This window comes from Macaca fascicularis, chromosome 3 (genome assembly GCF_037993035.2).
Source record: "Macaca fascicularis isolate 582-1 chromosome 3, T2T-MFA8v1.1".
NCBI lineage: Eukaryota > Metazoa > Chordata > Mammalia > Primates > Cercopithecidae > Macaca > Macaca fascicularis.
The window spans coordinates 132,871,613-132,899,308 of NC_088377.1; the positions used below are offsets into that span (position 1 = coordinate 132,871,613).

General features: G+C 35.5%; 1 long non-coding RNA gene across 1 annotated transcript; it reads left to right on the plus strand.

Moving 5' to 3' along the window:
* Nucleotides 1-1,827: 1,827 nt before the first annotated feature.
* LOC135969909 (uncharacterized) lies at nt 1,828-19,360 on the plus strand. The gene is made up of 4 exons (XR_010585264.2): nt 1,828-1,925; nt 5,229-5,316; nt 14,229-14,349; nt 19,142-19,360. It is a non-coding gene; the product is annotated as an uncharacterized lncRNA (long non-coding RNA).
* The last annotated feature ends 8,336 nt before the right edge of the window (nt 19,361-27,696 follow it).

Here is a 27,696-nt window from a genome sequence, read left to right on the forward strand (position 1 = left end):
AGCCACAGGATTAGAATTATGATCAGGAGTTACATAGCCAGAGGTTACAAGATTCATATCCTTTCCAATTTTTTCTATAGATAACATTAGTGTAAAATCTACAATTGGCGTTCAAGGTGGTTTTTAGACTTTGCATTCTGATGGATGAGGTGGAACCATCCAGATAAGTAACTCATACCAACAAACTGGCTCAACTGATCATGTGGTCCCACCTAGGAACTGACTCAGTGCAAGAAGTAGCTTTGACCTCCTATAATTTGATCCTCAACCCAATCAATCAGTGTTCCCCATTCCCTAGTGCCCACCAAATTATCCTTGAAAAATCCTAGCCTCTGAATTTTGGGGGAGACTAATTTAAGTAATAATAACTCCAGTCCTTCCGCTTGGCTGGCCCAGCAATTAATAAACTCTTTCTCTACTGCAATACCATTGTCTCAGAGAATTGGCTTTTTATCTGTGCAGCAAGCAAGAAGAATCTGCTGGGTGATTAGACATACACACATATATAATTTTAGAGTAGATACAAGATAAAATGGAAGTAATAGAAATGATAAATTTCAATATAATTACATTAAAATATTGTTTCATTTTGGTCTTCCTTAGTGAAAATGTTTACATTTTTTTTTTTTTTTTTTTTTGAGACGGAGTCTCGCTCTGTCACCCAGGCTGGAGTGCAGTGGCCGGATCTCAGCTCACTGCAAGCTCCGCCTCCCGGGTTCACGCCATTCTCCTGCCTCAGCCTCCCGAGTAGCTGGGACTACAGGCGCCTGCCACCTCGTCCGGCTAAGTTTTTGTATTTTTAGTAGAGACGGGGTTTCACTGTGTTAGCCAGGATGGTCTCGATCTCCTGACCTCGTGATCCGCCCATCTCGGCCTCCCAAAGTGCTGGGATTACAGGCTTGAGCCACCTCGCCCAGCCTACATTTATTTTTAAACCTAAATAATTTATAGTTTTACATAACAAAATGTCTAAAATTTTATAATTGTTTGTACATTATTACTTATCTTGAGCCCTTAAAATTATCTCTTCATAATGAATTAATGACATCTTCAGCAACCGGGAGGAGCCTGGAGTCTATTACTGTAAGTGAAGTAACTCAGGAATGGAAAACCAAACAATGTGTGTTCTCACTCATAAGTGGGAGCTAGGCTATGAGGATGCAAAGGCACAAGAATGAAACAATGGACTTGGGGGACTCAAAGGGAAAGGGTAGGAAGAAGGTGAGGAATAAAAGGTCACAAACTGGGGGCAGTGTATACTGTTCAGGTGATGGTGCACCAAAATCTCACAAATCACCTCTAAAGAATTGACTCATGTAACCAAACACCACTTATTCTCCAATAATCTATGGAAATAAATTTTTTAAAGTATCTCCTTGTTTAGAAAACATATATAGACTTTGTTTGTATATAGATTTTGTTCTTGACAGGAGTATGTCTTCTATCATTGTAAAATTCATAAGCCAAGGCTGCAAGACAGATGTGATTCTGGCTTGCAGTCTTGGATGATGAATTTTACAGGCATAGAAAAGAAATGAACTTAGAAATGAGATGTTTGGAAATGAACTTGGAACTTGGAAAGGAAGTATTTGGAAAAGTACTTGATTTCTAGTTAAGCCATTTTCAGGTACTTTACAGTACTTAGATATCTTATATATTTGTGTCAAAGTTGTATATATTTTAGAAGTATTACCAAAATAACAAGAAATGTGCTATATATTTAAAATTATTAAACTCAATGCAATGTGTATTATGAACTAAAATAGACTGTTTTGGGTTTTTTTTCTATAACCCTAAAGTTTACATTTTTCTTGTTGAAATTTGAAATGGGGGCGGAGCAAGATGGCCGAATAGGAGCAGCTCCAGTCTCCAACTCCCAGCGCGAGCGACACAGAAGACCGGTGATTTCTGCATTTTCAACTGAGGTACTGGGTTCATCTCACTGGGGAGTGCCGGACGATCGGTGCTGGTCAGCTGCTGCAGCCTGACCAGCGAGAGCTGAAGCAGGGCGAGGCATTGCCTCACCTGGGAAGCGCAAGGGGGAAGGGAGTCCCTATTCCTAGCCAGGGGAACTGAGACACACAACACCTGGAAAACCAGGTAACTCCCACCCCAATACTGCGCTTTAAGCAAACAGGCACACCAGGAGATCATATCCCACACCTGGCCAGGAGGGTCCCACACCCACGGAGCCTCCCTCATTGCTAGCGCAGCAGTCTGTGATCTACCGGCAAGGCAGCAGCGAGGCTGGGGGAGGGGCGCCCGCCATTGCCGAGGCTTAAGTAGGTAAACAAAGCTGCTGGGAAGCTCGAACTGGGTGGAGCTCACAGCAGCTCAAGGAAACCTGCCTGTTTCTGTAGACTCCACCTCTGGGGACAGGGCACAGTAAACTAAACAAACGCAGCAGACACCTCTGCAGACGCAAACGACTCTGTCTGACAGCTTTGAAGAGAGCAGTGGATCTCCCAACACGGAGGTTGAGATCTGAGAAGGGACAGACTCCCTGCTCAAGTGGGTCCCTGACCCCTGAGTAGCCTAACTGTGAGACATCCCCCACTAGGGGCAGTCTGACACCCCACACCTCACAGGGAGGAGTACACTGATGTTAGGAATTTCTTAAGCAAATAACAACTAGAATCACTCTACAAGGAATTCCACAATTACCAAATCCCATCTATTAGAGCACATTATCTGATATTGATGAAATTCTCTAATATGGAAAATAAGGATCAAAACAACCTGCAGAAATAAGCAACATGGAGATAACAAAGACTGTGCAGGGACGTAAATGTCGAAAAACCTAACAGTAGTATCTTTAGATGGGTAAGAAAAGATCTTGCATCCATGAACAATAACAAAATGCTATGAAAAATAAGTGTTCTGCAAACAAAAATATGAAGACTTGTCCATTTAAAATATTATAGCAGAAAAAAATGGATCAAAAAAAGACCAAAGCATATTTATAACACTAGGAACAAAGGTAAAATAGTACAAGCTTGTAGAAGGAGGAAAAGGTGCTTAAAAAGTCTCAAAAATTACATGTCATAAGACTTCTCAACAACTCTGGATACTTATATATAAAAGACCAAGGCTTTTAACAGCATGAAAGAAAGTGTTGTCCAGCCTAGAATTCTATATCCAGCCAAATTATTAATCAAATATGAGGGTAAACTAATGTCATTTTCAGGCCTGATAGATCTCTAAACTTCAACTGTGCCCTCTTACAGAGGGGTAGCCAATCTAGGCAGAAGCAAGTCAGAAGGCTTTGATAAAGATTTCTTCAGCAGATGATGTTGGTAAAATGCTTGAAGGGAATATATATCATCTTGAAAAGAGATTTAGAAATCTAACAGAGAATGAGAGATAAAATTACTGATAAATATATTTTTCAAAAATAAAGGATACAGCACAGTCACTAATATCACAGAATAAGCGAGGTTGTATTAATGATACGTATATTTTAAAACTAAACAGAAACAATATAATTATTAACTCCAATTGAGCAAGCAAGAAAGAATAATTATCGTTTGCTACATGGCTCCATTATAAATAATTTGCATTACTTAAGAAAGTTAATATGAATATTAATATAGTCAAAATGACAATAGAAATGTATTTGGGAAACTGGAGCTATGGAAATTGTGTTTCCCAGTAGTCAGGAGAGGAGGATTTGGTAAAATATAGCTAAGTCTTTATTAGAAAGTCAATAGATAATGCCTGAAGTTTTTAAAAACAATAAAATATTAATAAAACTATGTTAGAGCTAGAGAAGTCGATACCAAAAGAATCAATCAAATAAATTATAATTTTATTAACTGATTTATTATTTCCAGTTTGAAGTCTTTAACTAGTTCCTGATTCAGTTTGCGCTCTACTCAACCACTTTTACTAATTTCAGAACAAGCAATGGTTAATTCAGACCTTATGTTTCAATCCAAATTTTTATGGGCATAGATCCTTAGTGAGAGTTATTCAACAAAAATTGAATTTTTTTATTCATTAACATATTTGCATGATGAAAATACATCTTCTCAACCCAAATTATTGTGAATTGTAAGCAAATGTGAAAAATCCAGATGAGATTTCTATCCTTTCCCAAGTTATCTGCCATCTGACTTCTCAGAGTTAGTATAATCCTATCTGGGAGCTGGCCTCATCAATACATTCTTCAAAATTTCCTAAATCATGAGAAATATTTATATCCGTCTATCTTTTAAATGTTAATAGTTACGGTTTCATGTATTTTATATATATATATATATATAAAATATATATATCACTGAAAGTTCTATCATCCTTCATATGAGTTACTTTCAATATCAGAACAAGAAAAGGATTGTTTCTAATTCCCATACTAATAAGGTATTATGTCATCTATGAAGGGCTTTAACCAATAGTTAAAAGAAGAGAGGTTTCTTAAGAGGATAAATGTTTCAGCTGAGCACAAGTTATTCAACTCCTGTCATCAACCACAAGTGTTACAGTGCCAGACTTCATGAGCACAAGACGAACAGCCTGGAATAAGCAATGCATAAGAACTTTCCCAGATGTATAGTCAACCTACTATCTGCCTGCTCACAATTTTACATACCTTTCAGTTACTCTGAGTTCTAGATGTAAAATGCAGTAGTCAGGGATATCACATGGATTTATGGCCTCTTCTGGCGTGCTGGGAAACTCCTGCCCTGGGCGAGGATTATAATCATTCATATATGTATGGTTTCTTTTTTCCTCTGTGGTAGATGTAACATTGATGTCTTATTTCAGGAAGTCACTTCAAAATAATTCAAGTCAAAGTTATATGTGAGAAATCCACTTAACTATTTCCTAGCCCAAGTACAAAAATTAAACTAAATAAAATGGAGGATATGAGATTGGTTTGTAGCAGGTAGCAATGCCTTTACTGAAGCAGCTACATTGTAGTTCCCTGTAGGCAATGACCACTGGACACTTTCGCACAGAGTAATGCACTTTAGCCTCTGTGATGACATAGAGGCGGATGGAGGGGAGCAGGCTTATGGGTAGACTTAGAATTTGTCACGCTGTAAGATCAAACCAAATCCAAACATTCTGGATTTCGTAACACTCCCCTAAAAATCTCAGGGCCACAATGATGGCACTCACACATTCATAATGCAGTGCTCCTGCAAGAAGAGAACAACGCTGTATCATCTGGTCTATTGTGATCCATTCCAGTTCCTCAACTGATGTGTTAATAGCATTAACAGGTACAATTTATCGAGCGCCTACTAGATGGCAGACTCTGATCCAGACACTTCAACTACATTATCTCAAGGCATCATCACAATTCTTGAGGTAGGTACTGAGATGCCCACTCTACAAATAAGAAAACTAAATTTATAGAGGTTAAGTGCCTTGCTTGTTTAAGTGTCATGGCCATGATTAGAAATCACTTCGTTATATTGCCTACTCCTCACAAGACAGTGATTCTGTCTTCTAAAGAATAAAATGATAAATAACATGGAGGTTTTGTGTTGAGAGGTCATGTGTGCTCAGATCACGTCCTTAGAAAACCATCTCTAGGAGATCTTCTTGCCTTAAATATCACCTCTCTTTCACCTCACTACGCCAAGAGCATAGGATATGGCAAAGGAAGGGGAAAATAAGGTTGGTAGATACCAGGGATGGAGGGGAAGGGGATGAGGAGGCAGGACTTTGGTTTTATTTAAACATGTGTAAATATAACAAAAATATGAGGCAAATATGGAAAATATCAACAAATTATAATTCTAGTTAGCCAGTATATTGGTTTCTGTTATATAATCTTTATACTTATCTCTATGTTTGAAAACTTTTGAAATTAAATGAAAACATTTAATTAAAGAAATTTTATTTAAAATTAAAAAGTAGGTCTGAGCAAAACCAGGACATAAATATTAACATCACAATACTGTTTTAGAGTTTGGTCTGAAAGTGATAGTCAGTTATTGAAGTTTCTGACAAGTGAAACGACAGTCTTGAGACCATGACAACTATCATAGCTGAGTGAAGAATGGATTGAAAAGGGAAGAGATGGATGAAGGTCAGGTGAATAAGTGAAAGGCCACCTCCATAATTACAGAGGCGGGTAACTAGATCTGCACCCTGTTAAGGGCAGAGGAAGTTGAGGAAGGGATGAAAGTGAGAGATTTCTGGTGGCAGGTTCCATGGAACTTGGTGGCTGACAGACTATCAAGGATAGGGGTAGTGATAAGAATCAAATATAACTCCAAGCTTTCTGGGATAGTCAGTTAAACTGAAACAAAAGCCATGAAGAAAGTGGTGCAGGTTTGGAAGGAAAAGTTTTTAGTTCAGCTTGGGGCCCCTATTCAGATATGTTGATAGGATATCAAAGTGAGATATCCACAGGTAATACAAACAGGAGCCTAGAGCTCTAGAGAAAGATGAGGGCTAAAGACAGACAAACAAGGGTCTTCTGTGGATGTCATCATCAAGGCCATGTAACTCAATAGGACTGACCAAAAAAGAGAGCAGAATGAAAGTAGAAAGGTATACAGACAATGGGGGGAACGTTTTAGACTCCAAAATATAATATCGCTAAGAAATATGGGCCTTGTGTAAACACATCCTCAGCAAGGAAATTCTCAGGATCTAGAATACCTCCTGAGGGCATCCGGGTAGAAGAGAATTAACATTATACCTATTATGTTCCAGAAACTACGGTATTAATGTAATATTACTTTTTTCCCCTCACAATAGCTCTCCAAGGTGATATAATGATGTCTGTTTTATAAAAAAGGAAACTGAAACTCAGAGAGAGAAAGCAATTTGCCCAAGTTCACACAGCAAGTGCCAGACCTAGGATTCAAATCCACATTTGAATAACTTCAAAGCAGATAATCTTTTGTTTATGCATTCTACAGTGATCCATCTGGGGAGCAATGCACATGTTTCTAACGGGTCCTATCTTTCAGAAGTACATGAAGTAATTCAAGTATGCTGAACTCCTTACAACATAGTTGAGAGTATTTTATTATTACTCCAAATAACCATTTCTTTGAATTTAAATTGAGCCTGTTTATTACTTAATTACTTTGTATGTTTGAGATTTTTTTTCTGGGGAAGAGGAGAATATTTGCAAAGAATCTATGCATTGAGGACCAGATACTAATTTTTTCTAACAAAGCAATAACATGAATACATTTGTTTCAAATCAGTTTTCCTTCCATGCTAAAGTAAAGTGTTTAGTCAAAGAAATAAATTAGCAGCAAACTCGGGAAGCCCTGTCTTAGCACCAGCTTTGTGCCTGCCAGTTGTGCATAACTAAGAAATGAGTAAGAAATGGAAAACTAAGATTTTTGAATCGGGAGGAGTTAGTGGATGAACCCTGGTGTAGCCCGATCTTTAGCAGGCGTCTAGTGAGGTTACTATCCACTTTAACACCCCCTAAATACTCTCTCTGCAATCCTTAGCACAAACAGAGTAGGTAAGAAATATGCTTTAGAAATAGTAGTATCCTATAGACAAATCCTGTCTCTCACAAACAGGACCCATGAGTGCCTGGGTTTTAAGCCTACCATTCCCATTTATAATTCACATCTTGACCCATTTCAAATGGAATATAATCATACAGGAGGAAAAAACTGAGGAGGTAAACAAAAATAAAAACAAAACAAAACAGAAACCAATATTATTGTCCCCACTCTACCAATGAGCAAGATTCACTATGAATTAGGATTTCTGAAAGATTAAAATAATTAACAAAATGAGTTAAGTTCCAAATCTGTGCTTAATTCATGCTTCTGCTCAAGAGATGGGATAATATTGACCAAGTCTACACTCTCCATGTTAGCACCCACGACACACAGTAACATTTTTTTTAACCCAAAATGTAAAAGTTTACACAAAAAGATATCATTTTAAAATCTGTCACACTCTTTGTAAATGGTTCCTTCATATTGTAATGTCATAAATAGCCTGACATATTGTGTCACTTATAACATTCAAAATCCCAGGACCCTTAACTAACCACATAGAGAATAAAATTTGCATAGAAAAGCAGAAAATGTCTTGTAACTTGGTCATTGACCTTGATGGATAAAAATTTTTAGAAAACTAAAGCTAGTGGATTGTCACAAACATATATTCGTTTACTGCCATTCTGGGTAAGCCGCGTCAGATAGTACCACACAAAATATTTAAAAGACATAGGATCTGGCACAAGACTGTAAGATCTAGCTGTTGCCAGCCCAATGTTAGTAAAGTGTACAAATCATTCCAGACAGGCTAAAGAACTATGCAAATGTTAAGTCACTTTTTTCTCTCCTCTGGTGTGAAAGTGATAAACAGACTGAAAACCAACCTTGTGTTGATTCCTTGCTTTAATGCACTGACTTGTTAATCTAATAGCTTAGTTTTATAGGCCAGCTATTTCAAATCAAGAGTCTCACTCCACAAACCCATATTTTACAATATCAACTGTGTACCAGATATAAATAAGAATGTTAAGCACATGAATCAATGAGACACATGAATAAACATGTCCATGTGGCAGTAGAGTACTGTTAAAAGAAAAAGAAGGAGTAGTTGAAGAAAAAAAATAACTCTGCTTAGAGCAATTTATATTCAATCTTTCTATTTAATGGCTTTGAAAATTGAGAGCAGAGAAGTACAGTACATTACTAAAACAGTACTAATTCCTGTGTGATATTTTGCATAAAGTGTGTATATTCACTGTGGTTTCTTTAAATCTCTCATTCCTATAAGTGCTACCCCAATCAAAAAAAAAAATACTGATATAATTAAGATGCTTTGCGGAGTTTATTTTAATCTTTTGGCTTTGCAATAAGAAGTAGCTTTTGTAAACTATATGTTCTGCAGCCAGTTCTGTGTATACACATCCAGGAGTATATGCTTCAAATGTTGAAAACAAAAACATTTTGACTTGCTAGTGCCTTAGAAAGACATCAGAATTTGAATGTGGATTGAAATTCAGCAACTTCATAGTGGTTTAGTTTTCTGGACATAGTTCACGTCCATGACCAAGGAACATTTTTGTGGAATGAATGATCCATACGAATTTCCCAGATTTGGCCCATTTGGACCAGAAGCATATTTGTACTGCCAAGAGTGTCTTGGAAATCATTAATACAGCTCAAAAAATATGGATGGTCTTGCATGCTGCCTATCTGGTTTAATCTCAAACTATCCCAACTTATCAATGAAGGGGAAAAATCAGACTCATTAATTTTATTGCTATGTTTCATCAGCTCTAAGACATTTTTTACATATTTAACCCCTTTGAAATTGTGATGCATCTTTAATCTATAGCATCTTGGAATTAGTTAGAAGAATTTTTTCTTAATGGCATAAAAATAAATGTGTATGCTACTATTAATGGCATTTTAGAATACATGAAATATGGTATGGTTAAGTCTCACAATTTTAGTATAATGAATATCGCTTCACTAGTAAAAGCAAAAGATCTGAATTGTAGCATTTTAAAAATACAGTTTTAGTACTTTTACTTACTATAATAGCAATTTGCAATTTAAAAAGCTTAAAAGAATTTTAAAGTGTAAGTTTGCTAGAGGGATTATATTGAAGTAATAACAGTAAATATGACAAGTGCTTCATATTTACCAAGGTCTATGTTATAAACTTTCTATATCCATTTTTTATTTAACCCTCTTAGCAACCCTATCTGTCAAGAATTTGAAGGGGGAAAAATCCCTTCCATGCCTAAGTTATGAAACAATTGAGGAAAAAAACAAATGATAAGATAGATGAAAGATCCAAATACTACCTTTATTACTGATACAGCTGATGCGTGAAAATATGGCCTATCTGTAGATAGCAGTGCTAATATAGAAAGCAGCAAGGTTGGAAAATAATCTAACACATATGAAGCAGTAATATTATTACCACTATAAAGAAGAAAACTGAGATGTAGTGAGGTCCAACTGTCAGGTATGAAGAATAGTAGAATATGCCACAACAAAATATGCCACATTGGCATCAGGATTATTTTGAGCTGAAGACAACTGAGAAGAAGCAAATATGAGAAAATCTCTCTGCCTTTCCTCCTATTTGCCTAAAAGCAAGGCATAAATTTACAAAGATATCACTCTTACTCTCTCTACCAGAAAGGACAGCTTGATCACCAAAGACAACTTTAGACCCTTAACAGCCTGGAGAAGGCAGCAGAGGATTCTACATAATAAGCTTTATTAATTAGCCTCAGAAGACTCTACATAACAAGATTTATTAACTAGCTTTTATATACCATTAGTTTCCCCATGTTGCCATCCCACAAGTTGTCATGCCTAGAGACTCAAGGTTGCTGTTTTTTGTCTTGTCACTTCTCTAAAAGTTTATTGTTCATTTTTAAATATGCTATATAAGCTGGAGCTCTAAGCAACCTTTTTGAGAATTGTGCGTTCCCGAGGCATTTTCCATGTACATATGAAGTATACATGTTAATAAACCTCAGTTTGTTAATCTATCTTTTGTTACAGGGGCTCAAGCTGAAAACCTGGAAAGGTGAATATTATTTTTTCCTCCTCTACCAATTGTTAGAATACAAAAACAAGACTGACTTTTCTAAAATCGTATAAACAGTCTATCCAGTCGTTAAGTGTTCTTATTTTTTCATGAACACAATAAAGATAGATTTCATGCCCTTCTCGTGTAATCCCTATGAAATGAACACTGGACAAGTTGCTTACCCTCTCTGTGCCTCAGTTTTCTGATCTATGAAATGGAGAATAGTAATAGTTCTCACCTTAAAAGGATGTCACAAAAAAGATAACGGATGCAAGTAACATGCCTAGTGAAGAATATGGCAGCAGTAAGTACTCAATATGTGCTCACTGCTAAAAGGTTGAACCATAAGTACTTACCATTTTCAAGTTGAAAATAGGCAAATGTGGGCAAGGTCAAGCCACTATTATCTGAAAGAATCATGTGTGGCTATTATTTTAGGGTTAAACATGGACTCACTGTGATTGCTTTAACAAAAAAATGTTAGAGCCATGATAAAATGCTTCAGTTATCTAAATAGAAACTGGCAAAGCCAGGGTTCAAAGACAACAAAAAGCAAGTTTCTCCGGTGTGATACAGTCTTGTTCAAAAACCTCACCAAAGTCTATGTTACCACCTTTCTATACCCATTTTTTAATTAATCCTCTTAGCAACCCTATCTGTCAAGAATTAGAAGGGGGAAAAGTCTTTTCCATGCCTAAGTTATGAAACAACTGAGAAACAAAACAAATGATAAGATAGACGAAAGATCCAAATGCTACCTTTATTACTGATAGAGCTGATGTGTGGTGTTAATGATGGTGGTGTTCTGATTAGCTGGGTTTCTCTTCTAATGTTTCTACGGATAAATTGAACAAGTATGAAAATTAAGTAAAGATAGTACATTATCTTTTTGAAACGCTTAACAACTCTGAGGAAACTCTCTGGCTCCTTTTAACTTTAATACGCTTGTCAACAAAATTACTGAACATGCAATGAAGCCATAGACCATAATGTAGTATAACCCCTAATAATGTAATTAGCACACTAATGAGTATGCAAACCTTTCTGTTGGAAAGTTTTTAATGCTCCTGAGTTTAGGGAAGAGAATAAAATGTTATTATTTTATATTTCTTATCCTTATCAAATTTGTTGAAGTAAGGTAGATGAAATAAAAACACATAAAAATGTGTGGAATGTACTTAAAGCCCACCGCACCTCAATTGCCCTTTTCCAAACAGAGTGCTCGGTTTTGTTTAATTTACTAATATCCAGTTTCATCTTCCAATTGTTTAAATTTCTTTTTAATGTTAGAGGCCGGAAACAACTATCTTGTGACTTAGGTGAGCATTTACATCTTTGAAAGCATTTTAAAGAAAAGTGATGTTAATCCCATCTTTCTAGTCACAATATTTCTTTATCTGGTTTTGTGGTTTTCATTAATTCCTTCAATTAATGAAACCAATGTAACCATTTTATTAAATTGTTGGTGTGAGTGAAGTTCATTATAAATTCTGAGATACACAATAAATTTTTTAAATCTCTTATTCCTTTGTGAACACTAAATTCAGTACTTAATGGAAGAGGAGTTTATTTTAGGTCTACTCCTGATAATTCTAGTTCTTGTAAGCCATATTTAGGCCTTTGAGAGTAAGCTCTTAATGAAAATATCACATTAATATTCCCCCTTTTTATTCTCTTAGCTGTATACACATTTCTTACCTTCTTTTCTGATATTTATCACAACTCATTATGGCAAAGTTTAAAAAGTAGAGATCTTTGAATATTTATTTTCCCCATAGAAATGAGCATAGCTGCAACATATTTTATATGTTCAATGCATAGTTGGTAAATGAATTCACCTCTGAAAAGATCCCACACAGCTGAAATCTCTTGGAGAATTTCATGCTATTTGAGCTCTGAGTTTGCAAGGTGACTTGGGGGTTGGTGTCCTGGAGGAAGTAATCTTTCAGTGGTATTTTTTATATATGGGAAGGAAATAGAAAGCCAGATACATGGGAAATGAGGGAGGAAACCATTTAACTAAAGTAATGAGAATGACAATGTAGCCATGAAAAAATTAAAAATTACATTGTTATGAGGTGACTGGACAAAAGTGTTAAAACAAGGAAACATTTAATGGAGGAAATAAGAGGCTATGGAATATAATGAGGCTTGATCAGACAAACTTACCAGATATCCAGATTACTTAATACTTAGCATTCTCTACACCCTTTCAGCAGCAGCATTGATACACTGAATGGATGTTACGCTAATTGGAGTAAACACCCATTCATTTTATTTGAGTAACATGGCTTTGATGACATTGTAAGATTTATGGGTGCTGCCATCTGGACTTTACCATGGTTCTTTTGTATATTTCTAATAATAGGTATGTTTATCTGCTGAACTCACTCACAAATTTACTGATTTGGAGCTGTTTACAGGGCAATCTTTAAGATAGTATTGTCGGTCTGTATATTAAACTGACAAATTAGTTTTGTGCATGTGGCTTTTCTGTGCAGATGCAAAAATGTAAACCAGATTCTTTGGAACAATTCCAGGTCTCAAGGCACTTACTAAAAGATTAGGGTTGTAGCCTAAAACTCTTGAAGCTCTAGCTTGAAGCACAGCTTTTGTTATAAAGTATGGACATAGCCAAAGCACTTTCTATGATCAACTATATAGAGTATCTAAATACTATTTCTAATGCTACCTAGAGTATCTAAATATCTATTTCTTTAAAGAAGTTACATGTAAAGACACATTTAATAAACCTTCATAATCATGTATATTTATAGGTCTGAGAGATGTTTGGTAGAAAGGTTCTTTATTTTAGGAAGAATAGCACTGAAGTATTTCAGAAAAAAAAATGTTTTTAGTGAGCATTTATTTCTCCCAGTTGTATAACTCAAAATAACACATGCAAAGTAGTGAGAAGCATTGCTTACATAATGAATTAAACCAAGGAACTTCAGAAGCCAGCTGAACTTTGAACTTCCGCTCATGTTAATACTTTTGGCTTTGAGGACAGCTCATGCTTATATGCCAATTTTATTTCTTAAATTTAATTAGGAAGCCCATGTCTCTAAATGCATATAGTAACTAAACCTGACAGAAGGGTTGTTTCATTATTTTATAAAAATTTAAATGTAGTAATCCAACACAATATGAGACTAAAACAGTAGAATTTTGAACGTGACTGAGATAATAACCTCAAATGCCAATACTTTAGCATTATTTTATTTTTGTCAATTACAATAGCAGGGGTACAGTTACTGCCTAAAGAGATGTTCAAGGGTGGCAGAGGAAATATAAATCTGTAGAAGCTGCATCATTGTTGAGCATTGATTCCTGCCTTTGTTCTTAGTTTGCTGTACAAGCCTGGCCAAATTATTTCAGTCATTTTTACTATGGTTCTTTCTCCACCAAATAGAGAATTGGAAGTTACCCTGTGAACTAGTACTATGTGGTCAGTAAATCAAAGAATTTGTACTAAGATATGGAATTTTAATCCTAGATAATACAGTGACCCTGTCTCTGTGTATGTAGATTTTGCTTTAGAATAGGGAAGAGCGATTAACTTTCACCGGACAGATGGCATTAGATTACAAAGAACACCGGCATCCTCTAAATAATGCAAAGAGGTTAAATCAAAGGACGGCACTATTTTAACCCCAATATCTTTTTTTTCTTTTTCTTTTTTTTTTTTTTTTTTGGTTTTTTTTTTTGTTTTTTTTTTTGAGACTGAGTATCGCTCTGTCGCCAGTCTGGAGTGCAGTGGTGTGATCTCGGCTCACTGCAACCTCCGCCTCCCAGGTTCAAGCGATTCTCCTGCCTCAGCATCCTGAGTAGCTGGGACTACAGGTAAGTGCCACCATACCCAGCTAATTTTTGTATTTTTTAGTATAGACGAGGTTTCACCATGTTATCTTTAAAAATCCTTGGAAATCAAATGATCAGAAAAAAAAATCCTAACACTTTTATTTCTATATTTTAAGAAACCTCTAAATAATCAAAAAAGAGTTTACTCAGCTTGGTATTATTTACTTGGAAAGATTATGTAGTTTGTCTTCTGACTGACCCTGGTTGTCCTGCCTCCAGGTGCCATTCCTCAGCATAGGTGAGTTCAGCCATAAGATGCAAGTTTCAGATGGGCCTTTCTGGAGCCTCACCCAAATATACATGCTGTCATAACTCCTTCCCCAAACCCATATTGAGAACCCACCATTCGCTAGGCTCTAGAAATACCAAAGTGAATAAGGAGCTCACATTTTAATCCTTTCCCATGTGTGTTATTTGAGAAAACATTTGTTCTCCTAAGTGAAAAGAAAAGACTCTAGCCCAACAGTTGAGTGCAGAAGGACATGGAGTCCTCTGATACAGCTGAATCAAAGTAGGCTCACAAATTACTGCCCTTATAAAAAGAGTCTCTCTGGGCTAGGACCCGCAATGGGATTATACAAAAACTTGGAGCTTTCCATGGCTACCTTACAGTGAAGGTTCCTATTACATTTTAGGATCATTTTTTAATAAGTATCTGCTGAGCCTATAGACACCAGATTCCTTATATATTCATTTGATAAATATCAATGGAGCAGGGACTATGCACAAAGCAGAGCACATATGCTGGGTTTGGGAGCAGAGAATGTAGTAATGAATAAAAATTCGGGTCCCTAATCACAAGGAAATTACATTTAAGGGAGGAGAAACAGATAAAAAATTATGTAATACACATTATTCGTTATGGATTACAGAGGAGAAAGTAAATGTATTTTGGGGGAGATTTATTTGTGGGGTAGATTTATGAAAGCATTGGCATTGAACTGAGTATAGAGAAATGACAGACTTTTGTTTAGTAAATAAAGAAGAAGGAAATTCCAGCCAGAGAGAATGTCATAATTATATTCATGGAGCTATGGAGGTGAGACAGATATTTTCAGAAAATACCAAATACTGTATTTCGTTCCAGATGGTCAGATGGTGAGGAGGAAGGAGAATAAGGAGGAGAAGGATGAGGAAGAAGAGGAGGAGAAGGGGGAGGAGGAAAGAGGGAGGAGGGAGAAGGAGAAGGAGAAAAAGAAGAACAAGGAGGAGGGGGAGGAGGACAGAAAGTGGAAGAAGAAGGAGAAGGAGGGGGAAATAATGCTGGGAATGCAGTTTGTAAGCAAAGCAGGAAGATCTTTGAGTGTCATGCTTAGGGATATGTACACACTATATAGGCAATGAGGAATCAAAAGTACAGAACTAATCTTTTTGCTAGGAGCGTTCAGTCCTACTTCTCATGGTAGAGCTTTGAAAACTAAAACAAGAGAAATTTAGTGATTTTTGTGATGCCACACAAATGATTAATAGTTGAATGACTGAATATTTGCCAGTAGGGGCTGTAATTATTCAGATTCTGTTTCCTGAATGTTAATTTTGAAATGTGTTGTAGAATTAAGTAGCATAGGAAGAGATCGAGAATGAGAGAAACCTGTTAGAAAAGATCTATCAAAGGTCAAATAATGATAAACTGATTTCCCATGGAAATGAAAAGATTATAGATGATGATGATGTATAAACTAATATACATGGTGATTAGTATAATAGACACTATTTTAAATACTTTACATATGTCAATGCATTTAGTCATCACAACAACCCTATGTGTAGATGCTATTATGTTCCACTTACAAAAGAGAAAATATAACCTTAGAAAGAGAAAGTGATAACTAAGACCACAGAATTTCATTGTAGGAGCCAGGATTCAAACCCTAGACTTCTGGTCAAAGTCTAATTTCCTAACTGATAAATGTGAGAAACCTCATAAAGTGAAGTCTACAGGTAGAAATAGGTACTTTGAAGATTCAAAGCAATGTCAACAGGTTCAAACTGGGAAAATGGCAGTTTTTTTACGTGAAAATAGGATGACCTCAAAGGAGTATTTGAGGCATGTTAGGTTTTAGATACTGATGTGATATCAAGGAAGTAAGGGAGAAATTAAGAAATAAAAGTGTAACATTTGAGAGAGAGATTTTTAATTTAGAATAGATGACAGAGATAAACATTGGAAAATAACCTTACAGAGGCGAGAGTCCAACTCATGGGCATGACTGAAAGCCTTAAGGAAAAAGACTTGAAAAGGACTTATCAATAAGAAGCCAACACATAAGGAGTTCATGATAGTCTAAGAGCCTTTCAGAGAACAGTGAGGGGAACCAAGAAAGTGTAGTGTCATGGAATGCAGGAGAAAAGCACATCTTGTGATGAGCAAAGACCCATCAAAGAAGAGGAGAATGAGAAAAGGTGGTGTCATGGGTAGCTGGGAGCCACTGGTAATCTCTGATAGGGCTGGTACAGGACAGCTATGGGGGAATAAGTCAGATTAGAAGCCATTAAGAAGAAATGGATAGGCCATGGTGTTGGATACCCTGCTGATAAAAGGAAGAAGAAGAGTCTGCTAACTAGAAAGTAGTGGAGAATCCCATGAGGTTTTTTGAATTTGCTAAAAGTTGATTATATCTGTAGACAAAAAAAAAAAAGATGTAATTTTTAATATCAGCATTAACATCATTTCTAAAAAAAAGGTACCCAAGTTACTGAATAAGTTCAGAGAAGGCCTAACATATCTAGGAATAAAGTGATTCAACAAAGCAACCAGTGAAAACAATAATGATATTAACGCACAGCTGAAATGTAAGGTCTCTAAAGCAATTTTAATTCTGAATTAATCAGTATTGTTTCTGCACATAAATATGATATCAAGGATAGGGGATATAGAGGCTAATGGTTTTTTAAAAATATAATAAAACATAAAAATATTTAAGATCAAAACGAAAATGGTGAATCATTCTCTTGTCTTCACCAACACCACCACAATCACCACCAACAGAATTTGGGTCATTCTTTCCTCTCTGCCTTCATCATTCTTGTATTACTGCAGTTGTCTTTAGTTCTACTACTACTAGATTCCACTTTGAGCAAAAGTGTCTTTCGCATTCGCAGTCAGACTCTGAGGGAACATTTATTGAGTTGAACTCTTCTGATTATTACAGATTTGAAAAGACCAGCTTGAGCTGGAAAACATGAAAACCACAATTTCACTTTTCTGAGGGCTTTGACTCCATCAAATATAGTATATACAGTTTAAAAGTATGAGCTATGATCTCTGACAGACTTGGGCTCAAATTTTCCCTCTCTTTTGCCCACATGTGTGACCTTAGAAAAAGGTTATGTCATATCCTCTACATTTCTTCTAGGCATCATCTGATTATGTTTTCTTCTTCTAACTTCCTCTTTCTTTTTATTCCTTCCCTTCTCCTTCTCCTCTTCTTTCTCCTCCTTCTTTCTTTCCTTCTCTTTCTTCCCCCCTCTCCTCTCTTCTTTTCTCGCTCTCCTTCTTACCATTTTTTTTTATATCTTTTTTTTTTTTTTGAGACAGAGTCTGGCTCAGTTGCCCAGGCTGGAGTGCAGTGGCGCAATCTCCGCTCACTGCAAGCTCCACCTCCCAGGTTCACGCCATTCTCCTGCCTCAGCCTCCCGAGTAGCTGGGACTACAGGCGCCCGCCACCACACCCGGCTAAATTGTTTTGTATTTTCAGTACAGACGGTGTTTCACCGTGTTAGCCAGGATGGTCTCAATCTCCTGACCTCGCGATCCGCCCGCCTCGGCCACCCAAAGAGCTGGGATTACAGGCATGAGCCACCGCACCCGGCCCTCTCACTCTTATCTTTTAAGGAGAATGAGTATCATCAAATTTCGTTAAAGAAATAAAAGGGAAGGCATTTTTCGCTAGAACTTCCATAAAAGAATACCAAAGACTGGGTGGTTTGAACAATAGAAACTTCTATTATTATTATTATTATTATTATTATTATTATTATTACAGTTCTGAAAGAAGTAAAAAAATCAAGGTATCAGCAGGTTTTATTTCTTTTGAGGCCTCGGAAAGCTTGCAGATGACCATCTGGCTGTCCTCACAGCAATGTGACCTTTCCTCTGTGCAAGCATACCTGACAGCTCTTCCTCCTCTTATAAGAGCACCAGTCACATTAAATTAAGGCCTATAACCTATTTAACCTCATTTAACCTGAATTACCTCTTTAGAAATCCTATTTCTAAATACAGTCACATTTTAGGAAGTAAACTTCAACATCGGAACTTTGGAGGGATCTGGGGCACAGCTCAGTTTTTACAGGGAGAATAAGTCATCCTTTTCATTCATTGTGCATATAAATTACTTTAAATTAGGATGGAAGAATGCCACTTTTTAAAAATAACATTGAATATTGTTAAATAGATTATTTGTTTCCCTGTAGTGAGTCATTGTTTATAAGAAAATATATAAAGAGATGAAATATAATTTCTCTATATTATAAAGAAGTATCCATTTTTACAATGTGTTTTAACTTAAGCTGGCATTTACTTGGAAGAAGCATAATGGCATTAGCACATTCAGAACTATATTAAAGATATTTAGATGAATTCCTACGTTCATAGTATAGACATTGGTATTTCACGTATACTTTGTTGAGAGGTGAAAACTAAATGCCAATGTAGGCATTGCTTAACTATAAAACATTGAAAAGGGATTCTTTTCTAATGTACAACAATTGGCAAAGTGTAAACACAGAATGTTGATGTTTTTCATGTTTTCTCTTAAAATGCTGACTCAAGTTCAGCGCCAGAAACAGAGTGCCAGGCCAGCAACTTCGACCAGCTCAGCTGAAGTGAAGCCTGCCTTGCAAAACGGGAAGAGCAAGGTGCCCAGAAAAATACCTCATGCCCGAAACACATAAACATGTTCGAGTACTCGATTTTTTCTTGATACACAATAGCTTGGTTGCAAATCTAGAGAAATTATTTTAATAAATAAATTTGCTTCTGTGAATTTTACAAGTGTGCTTTGTATTTATTAAACACCAGGCATTAAATCAGTATGAAATTTCCTTCTACTCCATACTGGGAAAATCAGTCTTCAATCCAACATTTAGATTCTTCCATTATGTAATGTAAATTAAGATTTTAATACACAGTATGTTTTGAATTATATTTTGATTCCCTTAAATATCATATACTGAAGAACATCTAAAAAAAACACTGAGATGTCCTAAAGGATGAGGTAAAATCATAGAATATGTAACTCTTGGCTGCTTATTAGTGTCAGAGCCAATTTGGCACACAACAAATGTAAAAAAGTAAATGTAAAGATCATATTATTTGATGGTAGATTTAAAAATATTGAATACCCACCAAGAATCTTTTTGAAAAAGGATAAAGATTTAAATTTTATCTATTTTCTCTATACATAAAATTATTCTACATTTAAATTGAAGAAAGTTAAGAATAACATCAAATGACATAAGACAAAATTCAGCTTGGAATTAACTCAACAGTTTTATGCAATAAAACCCACTCCTGTTAATTTAACTTTACAGTTAGAAAATTCGATCAAGTTATATATCCCCCAAATAATAATTAAATATTGAGAGTTCAATTAGCAAAATAAATTATTTAGTAGAATGGTCCTCTCATGACCACATTATCTTATTTCTCCACTTTCTTTCACTAGTGCATTGAAGCTTTTCAAAGTAAATGAACTCTCTAACTGAATAGTAGGAGAAATTATCGTTACTGACAGGTAGTAATCAACCAAAATGGGATTGCCAGGGTAAAAAGTTTATCTGCCTCATCACATTCTTGATGTAGGCATGCAGTTTTGCAGTTTGTCTCATTGACCCAGCTATTGAACCAATAAAAAAGTGGAGGAGAGGAGTGGAAGGGAAGAGGGGAAGAGAAGCAAAAGGAAGAGAAAGGGAGAAAAAGCAAGTCCAATGAACCCCAAATATACAGAGCAAAAAGAAATGTAGAAAGGGACTAAGTCATCTGTGGACCTTGCCTTGCACATTCTCCAGGCTTGCTGGATGCTTAATATTTATAGAACTAACATAAGGTACTCATGTGTACATGCTGTCATAAGGCAAAACTGAGGCTCCCTGGAAACAATCTTTAATCAGCAATTATGCTCAGGAATGTAAAGAAGATAGCATGTTAAAGCAACCTAGCTAATAATATGCACTCACTCAATGATTTATAATAGACCAGCTACAAACACCAATTCAATTTATTTAAGTGTCTGTGTGCGTCCTCAGGGAAAGGAAGACTTACAAACTTTGGTAAGCTGATAAATGATGTGTACTTACTTAGAAGGTTGTATTAAGTTGTGCATTATTATTTCCCCAGATATTCCAACAGGAGCAACCTCAGTAAGTAGAATGCTTGGAAAGTGCTTTCCTGTCATCTTCGGTATCTGAATTCAGGATAGCTTGGTACCCTACCAAGAATGGTAAAGCAGACTAGACTATATAGGAATTACTATAGTAGGGTTCCTGGCATACTCGATATAGAAATGCAGATAGTTCTCGGTTCCAAATAAATTCTTCCTGAATATTTACTTGTCTATATTTATATATGTGTGTGTGTATATATACATATATATGCATGTATATATACACACACATATATCTGTATCAGACATTTAAATTAACTTATGTTTTGTTCATTCAATAAGCATCTATTAAACATTTCTAGGTGTCAGAGAATGTACTAGTTGCTATGAATAAATTAATAAAACATAACTCCTGTCTTCAGAGAAGATGAAAGAGAAAGGAAATATAATTTATTGTGTACTTGTTATGGACCTAATATAAGTGATCCTAAAACTGCTGTGCAGTTGGTACTATTTTCCCCCATTTTACTGATAAAGAAACTAAGGCTTTAAAGAAAACTGAATGACTGTTTATTGTCAATTACCCAGTTATAAGTGGCGAAGTCAGTATTTAAACCAAGATCTGTCAGACTGCAAAGTCCAATCTCTCTTCCCTGTTCTGCCATTAGTTTAAGTAGGGAAGGTGATCAAATAAATACTTTAATAAGATATTTAATGTGACATAAATAAAATGTGTACCATGTAAAGTAATGACAATAAAGAGTAGTAAAAATTCTACCTTGGGTAAAATAAAGAAGAAAAGTTCTGAGAAGCCTTCTTCAAAAATATAAAGCATGAGCAGTGTGTTTAAGAATAATCGGCAGTTCTCTAGTGAGCCGTGTAGCACATGGAGCCATGTCCCTATTAAACCCTTTACAGTCCGTAAAATACAATTTATTTTCACCTTCTTTTCTCTTTGTCCAATGTGATGTATTTTTCCAGAAACATTTTGTCCTCTTTGTCTGCCTTGCAAATTCCCAGAATTAAATCTAATGGACTTAGAGATGTGGGAATTTATAGATATTTCCCAATAATTTATTCAATCAGAAAATATTTATGATTCCCTACTTACATACCAGATACTGAATGTTCAGGCAAAAACCAAATAGATATTGGCCTGCTTAAAATCTGGTTGGGGATACAGAAAACTAAAATTATGATTGCAACCCAGTATGTGCCACAATAAAGGGAATCACAAGTGGTATAAGGGAACAGTGGAAGGCACTGAAGGAAGCTTCGCAAAGGAGACCCTGCTCTGTGTCTTAAGGGCTGAATGTTTGTTGATATGTACAGAAAATAATTAAAATTAAAAGAAGAACTTCTTAGTGTGTTTTGTATTGTTGAACAATATCATTAAAATCTTTGCAACACTGCAGTTGATTGCTAATTGTGTAATAAACAAAATAGCTGATTAAATGCATAAGACCAGCAAAGTGACACAGAAATAACAGTTCTGTAGTGTAATTCATGTCTTCCATATGCACCAATGAGAAGAAATGTGACAGTGATGTGCTCATTAGTGGAAAGATCATTCTCAACCTAAGACACCATGAGACTTAATTTATTAACAATATCGATCTCCTGATATAATCTGCAAATGAAGGGAAATTTAGTTGATTGGCATCAAAGAGGAGAAATAATCATGACTACATTGACGATTGGAATGATAACTCTATTTTGACCTAAAATTTAAGCCTATGTGAGGAACTTTTCTAGAACCGCTTAGCCCAAGAGAGTATTTACTCCAGATTCTGCGGTCCTCTCTCTCAATACATATACATATCTTTCTTTCCTCATATTTACTGAATCATTGCAATCAATAAAGTACCAGATATTGCACTATCTGAAGCCTGGATCTGAGCTTACAATATCATTGATTTCTTTACTTTCCAATTTTCTCCACCTGAGATAGCATTTACTTTCTAACTAAATAATTTTCTTCAGTATACAGTGTACATATTTTTAGAAGTACTAAAGGTTCCTTTTTTTATTTTTAATTAATAGACTATCCTTTAGCACGTTTAGGTTTCCAGTAAAATTGAGTGGATAGTATATCACCCTCCTCCTCAAGGTTTTTGTATTATAAAGATCTTGCATTAGTGTGGTAAAACCCATATAGTATATAGCCCTAATGTAAACTATAAAATTTTGTTAATAATACTGTATTGATATTGGCTCATCAATTCTAACAGATGTACCACACTAATAAAAGTTCCTTTTAACAGTTCCTTTAATAAGTTCCTACTTATTATTAAATTATAATAAGTAATATTTGGAGAGCATTAACTTGTTATAGGACTTCTACTTGTATTAATTTTTAATCCATACAACCCTATTACATAGGTACTCTTATTATCCCCATTCTAAAAGTAAGAGCCTGAGCTACAGAGTAGCTAAATAACTTTCCAAAGTCATACCACATTTCAAAAAGAAATTGGATATCATGCCCACTGTCTTTCAGAACATGAAGTTTACTGAAGGGATGTAGAGGAAACTTGTCCTTTTTAAGGTGTTAAACAATAATCTTGTTTTTAAAAATAGATATGGATAATACATCAAGAAAAATGTTAAACAGTATTCTGAAAAGATAGACAATTCATATCCCATTGGCAATAATTTCCTCTGAATTTATCTTATCACAATTTAATTTTAAGAATTTTAATTTTTAATGTTGTATAGTCTCAAATACCTTTGCCTTTTGCATCTGAATTATAAGGACTAGCCTGTAACTTGTCTAACTTTGTAGCTAAGCATACCCTAGCTTTGAAGCATTTTACCTTTGTATTTAGGTTTTCAATTATTATGATCTTAATTCCATCTTTTAGTTTCTTTACTGGCAATAAATACTGTCCTATTTTTCAAGTCAAGTACTTTTCTAAAGAAGTGTACAAATTTACCTGCAAAAACTCCTGTGTGTTATAAGGACTATGGTAATAACATGCCATGATATTATAAGTGATATTCTCCATTTCATAATAAAATTTCCACTGTATTCATGTCTATACTAGCAAAACAAAATATAGATATAAACTAGTTCTAAAATTCAAAAGGGGGACAAATAGCGTGTAAGAGCTAGAAAGACCTAAATGTAATACTTGAATTAAAATGCACATTTCGCTTTAAATATCTGGAAAATACATTCAAATCTTTGTTTTCTTTGCTGGTGTACACCTACCCATATCTTTAGGAGACCTTTACATTATTTTTTCATTAAACACTAATAATAATATTCTCATTATTTATGTTTATTTTTCAGATGTTTAAGACATAAAAGATAGAAATGTAAAGCCTCCATTTTAGGAGTATGGAAGATAAAACTAGCTAACTCCTCATTAACTAAGAAGTTTGTTTTACACTGTTATATTTTAATAACAGGACACCTGTTTGTTTACAGAAAAAATGTTCCATTATCAGCTAGGCATCAAGCAACCAGTATAGAATTTAAAACCTGGAAGAATTTCCACCAAAAAAACTGAAGCCAAATAAAATGTTGGCTTATTTTTCCCTCTAATTTTAGCACTGAAGTATATTATATGCCCCTCTCAACATCTTCTACATGAGAGCAAAGGCATACATTTCTACTAATGTTTTCCAGAAATGCAAACTAAGACATGTTACTTGGCAGCTTCCTGGAAAGATGAAAGAGACTTTGCAGCCCAAGCTGTGCGCCTGGCCAGATTCCAGGTGAGAGGTTTCTTCCTGAGATGAGGCTGAATCAGCTAAGAATAGCCTAAAAGCAGTAAAAGTGAATGGCAATGAAGCAAAATGTAGAAAAACGACAGAAGATTAAGGGACCACAAAATATTTGATCTCTAATTTTATACCAAAGGCCTGTTAATTATGAAAATCTGACCCTTTAATTGTGTTTGTTGTATTTATGTTCGGAAATAGTCTAAAGGAATGAGAAATGTGTGTTACATAGTGAAACTCAATAAGCAATACATTTCTTTAAAATCCGTTTCTTTCAAAATGCAGCAATATTCATTCCAAGAAGCAAAACCAGTTTACAAGAATAGGCCTGTGACACCAGCAAAGAGCTTGTCTTCATTTGCTAAAATAGCTGTTAAAAAAATCATTAACATGTGTATTAGTCAAAGTTGTCTAGAGAAACATAACCAGTAAGATATATATGTAGAAAGAAATTTATTATAAGGAATTGGCTTGCATGATTGTGGAAACTGACAAGTCTCAAGATCTGCACTCATCAAGCTGGAGACCCATAAGAGCCAATGATGTATTTCCAGTCCAGGTCCAACACCCTGAGAACCAGGAGAGCAGATGGTACAGCTCCAGTCTGAAGGCCCACAAGCTTGACACCTAGGAATTGCTCATGTTTCCATTTGAATACAAAGACAGGAGAAATCTAATGTACCAGCTCAAGGCAGTCAGGAAGGAGGAAATTTTCTCTGACTTGCAGGAAGGTCAGCCTTTTTGTTCTATTCAGGCCTTCAGTGGATTGAGTGAGTTCCTCCTACATGACAGGGGGCAACCTGCTTTACTCAGCTACCAATTCAAATGTTACTCTCATCCAGAAACATGCTCACAGACCTACCCAGAATAATGTCTGACCAAATGTCACTCAAAGATGTATTTTTCTAAATATTTTGAACAGCTTGTTTAAAATATGCCAAAAAATTCATGTTCAGTTTACAAATCTGTAATTGTTAGGGTTTGGGCAACATGACTATGCAATAACAAATAAAAGAAAAAGATATAAATTTGGATTTGAATAAGAAGGTAGTCCAACACCCAAAGAAATAATGTACAGAAGTTAATAACAGTCCCTCGATGTCCATCCTTTGCTTCACTCTCAGAGTATTAAGAATCTACTGTTTACCTCAGCATTTGACTGTGCGGAATAAAGACAAAATTACTCCTCATCACTTACAGCAATAGGAGACCTTTGACAAAGGTCTGCCATGGAGATACAAGAGGAAGTAGACTGTGTAATTTCTGGATTACATCCTTAACAGGAAATGCTTGTTCTTTTTCCATCCACCACTTGAAACACAATCATGGTAGTAAACCATATTGGACAGTGCAGATAATGGCAGCATCCTAGCAGACCGTGAAGATGGAAGGCACATGGCTTTCTGAAAGATTGACTGGTGCAGAGAAACCATATTAGCTGTGAGACCTCCTTACACATTATTACCTGTTTGAGAAAACGAACTTCTCTCAGTTTAACCACTGTTTTTGAATTTCTTTTATGTTTAGTTGAACTTATATTTTAACCAGCACAATAATTTTACTTTTGACTTATTTTCTTAACTAGTCAAGAGTTTAATCAATGTCATGTGTACTTATGGGAATATCATGTGTATGAATTTCATCAGTTCTGGATGTTGCAATGGAAAACAAAGCACCATTGAAAGCACCTAGGTATTCTTCTATTGTTTTCTCACATTAGTGAAGTCAAATCATTTTGGGAGTTTTTTTTTCATTCTTTCTAATTATTATGTATTGCTATAGAATATGAACACAAAATAATTTAGCGATCTCACTAAGTCTTACCTTCTTTAAGCAGTTAGTCATTCTCTTTTTTGTTACTATTATTGCTACTATTAACACATAAACTTATTATTAAATTTAAAATGTTACAACAATGTACTTTCAACTGTTATCATCATCATTTAACAGACTTTCTTTTAAACTGAGACCAAAATACGCTAAATAATGCGTAAGCTTATTCATTAGAAAGTTTCAAATGCAGTTAAGACACAGACTCTTAGATCCTCACTCCTGAATCCTGGGTTTTTCTTGTTCCAAACAACTCCTTTAAAGACTCCTTTTAAAATGTTTAAGCAATTTTTATAAGCCTTAAGTCTTAGGAATTATCTCCCTATTACCAGTCATTGATGGCTATGCCTTTTATATTTATTGAATAGTATTTTTACTTTGTTTATCAGGATGCTCACTACTCATGTATATGCTATATAGTTAAATGATTTAAATGTTTTCTGTCATTGACTTCTTATCCCTAGAATTTTCTAAGATTAAAATTAACGAAAGATATCACAAAGGAAATTCTATATATATAATTATCTACATTGAAAGTATACATTTTCTTTTATTAGCAATATGTAAAAGACAAGCAAAAAGCAATAAAGAAAAAATTCAATATTTGCATTTAAAATGTTTGCATTAAAATGTCAGGAAATCTAATGATACTCATAATAGATAGATAGCTCATATAAATCAATTTTAAAAAACAAAGACCCAGAGGATAAGTGGGCAAAAGAATGAACAGATGTCTTTAAAACAGGACATCAGCTTGTGAAAAAAATATTTACTCAACATAGTAGGAACTTCTGGTTCCTGCCCATATGGCAACTTAACATGGGGCTTCTGGCTTCCTCTGTAAAATTAAACCTGGAATAACTATAGAAGTGGGAAGGAAAATATATCACAGAAACAAATTTTCCATTGGGATGCTAAAGCTGATTTAAATGACATGCTGAGGGAAGGCCTTTGCCTGAAGCTTGGGACAGAGAACAGCTAGAGTAGCAGTGAGAGGATCTGTTAGAGTAAAGCTTTGTAAATACTCCTCTGGCCTCCCCTCTGTGTGTGGGACAATCATTTCCTAGGCCTTCACCATAAAAACCAGTGCCAACCATTCATATTGCCAGTGCAGATGTTCCAAGGCATTATCAGGAGACTGCCAAAGCCCTGCTGAGATGTGTGGTCTATATAAACAAGTGCCCATGAAACAGCTGCCCCCAGACATTCATGTTTACCCACCCTGCAATCCAATCACCCAGAACTAGTGAGTTACAACCTAGAGAAAGAGAGTCCTAATGCTGTTTCTCTCTAACCCTTTACAGGAGGCAGAACAGAGATGATATATGCAGTGCCTTGGAGGGAAATGAGGGTAATCAAGACTGTGTTTGTCTCCTCCACCCTTCTTAAATTAAACAGATTAGCAGGCTGGGTGCAGTGGCTCACACCTGTAATCCCAGCACTT